Here is a 6,631-nt window from a genome sequence, read left to right as displayed (position 1 = left end):
CCGTTCTTTCCAGCGCCCGGCCCGGGATTCAAACTGGACACTTTTCGGCCACAGGTCCAACGCCTGCCACAGCTCCAACTCATTTGCCGCTGGGCGAAAACCTGAGTTAATATTCAGAAATAAGCATGAGTTAATCTGCCAAAATGAAGACAAAATGTTATGCAGACATCATTATTATGATAACATACATTCAGTTGTCATCAGCAGCAGCCACAAGAGAGAGCATCTGATAGTTCTGGGTAACTGCCAGACTGAGCCAAACATAGATAGTGTGTTAAAATACATGTAATGATTAACTAGGCTATTGAATCACCAAGACTTATTATACAGAAATCATTGTCAAAAGCACAAGACATACGGTTGCATGTAGGTCTAAATTATTTATGGATTGATCATATAGAAATATAGAAACATTATTTTAACTACTCCAAAGCAATTACATGTGGCGCAGGAACCACTGACTCACTGCATTATTATATAGTATTATCAAGACACCTGCTGTTAACTCTTAACTGGTTAGGACAGCTCATGAGGTGTCCTAAATATCTACCGACTAGGTGGGACTAGAGGCTTCATGCATAGATTTAATTTATACCCATAAGTGTAAAATGTCTTTCTTCTCAGCACTTATACGACCAATGTTCTACTCTGAGACACTTTGTTATTAAACAACTTTGAATGTTTGTTTTAAATATAAAAATAAATAAATGAATATTACTAATGTAAGCCAGTATAAAGACTGGGTTATGTATGCACTCACTAACTGTAAGTCGCTCTGGATAAGAGCGTTTGCTAAGTGATTAAAATGTAAATGTAAATGTATTGTGTTGCACTGCTCATGTCCGCGTTCTGAAACTGTCCGCGTCCCCGTACAGAACTGCCCGCGTCCCCGTACGGTTTGGCGCCAAGCATATTTTCCAGTTACGCGCAGAGTGGTCTGAGGTGATCTTGGGGAACAACGACGGAGTTCGATACAGTGTTGAGACGCCGAAGTTTATTGTTCAATTAGCTTTTTTGCGTAATGGTCATTGACAGTATGAGTGTAGCCAGATCCTTTTCACTCGCTATCCTTGTTTCATCTTGTGGTTCACCGGATTCGTCATCATCCTCGAGGGACAGACGAACGACCTGCTAGCTAGCCAAGCAAGTCGGTACAGCTAGCTAAGCTAGCTACCACTACATCATCACCGGCTTCCTGCTTTTCTTGTGGACCGATGGAGCTCCCTGGTTGTTTCTTCCACCTGTTAAATACGGTGGAGGGCTTCTCCCTCTCTCGTTGACGGATGCTGGCCTACGCTCCCTCTGTACGGTTCTCCTCTCTTCACTAGATGGACGGTAACTTTAGTGTTTAACCCCTCTGTGTCCAAGGACTGAACTTTTTGAATATTATTTTCGGGGCGCCTCAAGTTACATTTTTTACAACGTTTATTTCTGATAAAATTAGTTAATTGCATCCGCCATGGAGCCCAGTTTCATAATATTAGCTTCTGTCCCTGGTTATGAAGTAATCGCGAAAAAACAGGCCTTATGTTTGGGCATTTTTCACCCTGCCAGCTCCTATTAGTTCTACTGTAGGTTTACCTCAGGTAACTTATTATTAACAAGGTTACGGCTACTTGGTGAGCGCGCTCAATGTTAACCTATGTACATGTTGTGGTGAGCCACAGGGTAAGAGGTGTTGTCTGGCGCAAAGCCATCAAACGTTAAACATTTTCTGGTCATGGTTAAACATATTTGTTTTAAGAAAAAAGTGTACAATCTAAACAAAACGCATGTCCCTGTCCTCTTTTTCAAGATGTGGCAGATTTAAACAGCCAGAATAGATTTTTTTATTAAGAAATAACAATTTTTCTGATGACTTGTGGTTTCTAAATGGCTGCTGGGTAATTTGATATGCATCGAAATCTTTGTTCATAGGCATCAAAGTCTCAGTTGGTACAGCATGGCGCTTGCAACGCCAGGGTTGTGGGTTCGTTTCCCACGGGGGGCCAGTATGAAAATGTATGCACTCACTAACTGTAAGTCGCTCTGGATAAGAGCGTCTGCTAAATATGTAAAATGTAAATGTAAAAAATGTAATGAATGAGTTATGTTGTACCCACAGATGGCCAAAGGGAGGTACAAGAGTGCCATAAACCCATACAGTTTTTTGCCATATAAACCCTAAACCTAACAATCAATCAAATGTATTTATAAAGCCCTTTTTACACCAGCAAATGTCACAAAGTGCTATACAGAAACTCTTACCCTACTTATAACCTATTTTAGCCGTAACCCTAACCCCTAATTCTAGGGTAGGGTAGCCTAGAACACTAAGCTCCTGAGTGGCGCAGTGGTCTAAGGCACTGCATCACAGTGCAAGCTGTGCCACTAGAGATCCTGGTTCGAATCCAGGCTCTGTCGCAGCCGGCCGCGACCGGGAGACTCATGGGCGGCACACAATTGGCCCAGCGTCGTCCAGGGTAGGGGAGGGAATGGCCGGCAGGGATGTAGCTCAGTTGATACAGCATGGCGTTTGCAACGCCAGCGTTGTGGGTTTGATTCCCATGGGGGGCCAGTATAAAAAAAATATGTATGTATTCACTAACCGTAAGTCGCTCTTGATAAGAGCGTCTGCTAAATGACTAAAATGTAGTAACCTCTGTGTGAAAGTCCAACAATTGGCGTGGGGCAGGATTGAGACTGATCTAATACACTTTATTTCTCAGCTGCCTCACCAATGTCTGTACGTGAATTAATAGCTAAATATTTCCAATAGATGGCAGCATAAGACCACGGAGCATCAGTTATAGGCTACAAGCAGCAATATGATTAACATAAAATAGGATGCAACCAAATACTATATGTCCCATGATTTTCTGAAATGGTCACCCATTACTTTAGTTAGCTATATATCTCGTATTAGGCCTGTGATGCTTTTGGAAGAGCAATTAAATTGTGACTATAGCAGGTGTTGAACCCCTGGTAAATAATCACTAGTCAGATGCTCCAACCTCAACCCTAGTATACATGCATTTTTTAATATCTAATATTGCGAATAAACAACCTCGGAATAGATAAGACAAGAGTGCATCTTCCAGCCCACCAATAAATTACATCATGCAACCCTCGCAGTTAGCAAATGTACCTCAACATGCCCCTCGCTTGTGCTAGAAGGCAGAGTACTTGCTGCTGGTTGATGAATCTGACAATGAATGTACCAGGAAAATACGTTTTTCTCAACCAGAGGTGACTAAATTAATGTTCAGGCTTATTGATAATCGTTATAGTAATCAAGTATAATTTCAAAACATGAGCATAAAACAGGTAATAAAAACATGAATCATCATTATATTATTACACAGAATTACAAAATATGACATTTTCTAGTTCATTTTACCACTTACAACCATAACAAACAACGAAACTGACAAAAACCAAAAACACCATACATTTAGTTAACTATATATAAAAAATATGTATTTAGATGGATTACATTATCTGCCAAAGTAACACCACTGTAGATAAAGAAGAGCTCTCGAGTAGGTGTACCAAAACATTTAAAGGCCATTTTCTCAAAATTGAGGTTACAAGTTTATCATGTTTCAAAGCAGAATAACTTTCCCATTGTTTCTCAACTGTAGTGTATGATATACCTTTTTCTAGCTGAGTCCCTACTTTTATCCAATGTAAAAAGCACCATTTCAAATGTTGCTACATAAGATCGAATCGAGCCGCTCGGTCACATTTGACTTGTAAAACCTAGCAGTACTACTTATTTCTCTGAGAGTGAGGCAGAAATATATATTATTACTGTGTAAAACCTAGCAGTAGGGGTGTAACGATTCGTTTTAACAACGATTCGATTTGTATCACGATTCGTGGTTGTCGATACGATTCAAGGACGATATTGGTTCATTTAGAACGATACGATCCGAAACGATTCAGTGACTTGAAATCGATTCAGTAACCTTTTAGCCAAAAATTCAACCAGTGTGACTGAAATAAATACCTGGTAACCAGTTGCATTTTAATGGCTGGCAATAGTCTTGATATTTTTAACAGTGTTTCATGACTCCATGCAGACCATCTGGTATTATGAAACTTACCAAAAGTCTCACAAGTCCGTCTGTTATGGCCTGTGCGGTTCGGTCAGCACCCAATTCAATCAGTCCAATAAAGTCCGAAGTAAACTCTCCGTTGCTGGACACAGACACAATGTAAACTATTTCCTGCTCAGTTTTTGTGATGTCCTCAGATCCATCAAAAGCATTCAGTAAAGGAACATCCTCAGAATAGGAAGACATGGGACGTGCGTGTTTAGCTTTATGGAAAGAGAAAAATATTAAACAGAGCTTGCCGCTGTTCTTCATTCAGCATGTCTCGGCGACTGGACATTTATTCTCGGCTAGCTTTTAGCAATGGCTTGCGCCACATTCGTGTGCTCCTTGCTCTTTTCATGTTTGTCAAATAAAGGATGGTTGAAATTCTTTGAGCCTTTATAAAATGCACCTGTTTTGTCTGCTAGATGTGGATTTGAACGGCAAATCTTGCACCACATTTCAGTGCGCTCATCGTTAGCTTCAAGCCACTTTTCCGAAAAAAGTATTTTCTTCGGCTCTGGCTCCAGTTGGCGTTTCTTTGTAGGTGGCGAAACTCCAAAGAATCTGCTTAATGTCTGTTGCTTTTTGGACATCCCTGACAGTAGTTGACAAGCAACATGTCATGTGTAAGGTTAGATGAGAAGATCGGTCAAGTACGCAAAGGCGCGTAGTAACACAAGTGGCATTACGCATTCCTGATTTTTGTCGCGCTTGCGTATCTGCGTACCAGTTATGTGCACCCCTGCATATAAAGTCTGACGTGCTTAAATCCAATGGGTTATTTCCTAGTATCGATACAATCGATTTATTACATTTTAAAACGATGTTAGATCGATATATGTTGTCCAAAAGGCCAACTCGCCTAGCACAGATCGATGTAGTTGGATCATATGAATATAAATCGATACATCGATGTAGTAGATGGATCGTTACACCCCTACCTAGCAGTACTACTTATTTCTCTGAGTGAGGCAGATATATAGCATTTTGCAAAAAAACATGATTATTTGTCTCTCTGAAATGAAACCATCAAGTGATAGATTTTAAACAAATACATGTCTGTCATTGAACAATCCCATACCATGATTAGCTAGTGAAAAAACACACCAATATCTTTCATAATGTCTTTAAACTATAAAAGCTAAAAATGGATATATAGCGTTTTGGAATGAATCTCTTGTTTCCCCATCTGAGTTCAGAGTAGATGAGAGATGTAATGTTTGTCTCTGTTGTGTTGAAGCCCAATCAAGCAGGAGAGACCAGCCTCCCCTGTACCCAGCTGTGTGTCCATGAAGAGTGACAAGTCTATGGGTCTACCTATAATGTTTAGAAAAGGAGACTTTTCTACTGAACAAAGGTAAGAAGAACTCATGGGTCATGGTCAGTGAGTTAAACAACACTGTCTCTAGTCATTTCTCCTCTCCCATTTTACCATTTATTTTTGTTGTTTTCATAATCCATAGGCCAATCCTTTTTTCCATTTTCATAGTCCTGAAACAATATTAAACGAACACAACATTCCCTCCCTGTGTGTGTGTGTGTGTGTGTGTGTGTGTGCACTCCCTGGATGAGGAGATGTAATCTCATGTTTTGTCCACAGAAACCAACAGGAGAGATCAGAGTCAGAGATGCTCAGTGGTCAGTCTTCCCAGAGTCATCAAACAGACCTGGCCTCCATATTCAGTGTATGTGGTCCTGTTATGTACATTTGTTTTTGTTTACCTCAAGTAAAGTTGATCTGTCAATCATTCATTCATGTGTTAATGAGAAAGCATTTAGTCTCTTGCTTAACTTATTTACTTGATTTATTTCAGTTGCTTGAAGAGAATATTATGACATTTGTGAAGAACGAGCTGAAGATGTTCAAGAGGATTCTTAGTCCAGAACTCCCAGAAGGCTTTGAGAGTCAGAAGCAGGATAAGGAAGTGGTGGATGCTGAAGATGAGAAGCAGGAGAGCAGTGCCAGAGAGGGGGCTCTGAAGATCACACTGCACGTCCTGAGGAAAATGAACCAGAAGGAGCTTGCTGACACACTGGAGAAAAGTAAGAGCTGTCTGCCTCATGTTGAATGCTGTTTTAGAACAAACATTTAAAAGCTGTAGCTAAAGTACAGCTAAAGTAGCTGTGTAACTCAATGATATTGTAGCAGCCTTAACACAACACCTAGTGACCTCATCAAGTAGCAGCAGGGATGTTTTAGAGAGAGAGAGAGAGAGAGAGAGAGAGAGAGAGAGAGAGAGAGAGAGAGAGAGAGAGAGAGAGAGATCAGTCACACCAGTCTGTAATGTATTATGACAACATTTACAGATTTATACAGTCAGTTAAGAGAAGAAATGATTATAATTTAAAATGTTATAACAGTCCTAGAATATTGTAGCCATTAAAACAGACGTAATATTAATATCCTCTGTGTTATTTCTAGATTCAGATGAGCTTGCTGTGATTTGCCAACGTGAACTCAAATCTAATCTAAAGAAGAAGTTTCAATGTGTATTTGAGGGGATCGCTAAACAAGGAAACCCAACACTTCTCAATAAGATCTACACAGA

The sequence above is a fragment of the Coregonus clupeaformis genome, unplaced genomic scaffold, assembly GCF_020615455.1.
Source record: "Coregonus clupeaformis isolate EN_2021a unplaced genomic scaffold, ASM2061545v1 scaf0019, whole genome shotgun sequence".
Lineage (NCBI taxonomy): Eukaryota > Metazoa > Chordata > Actinopteri > Salmoniformes > Salmonidae > Coregonus > Coregonus clupeaformis.
This window is presented reverse-complemented; position numbering follows the sequence as displayed.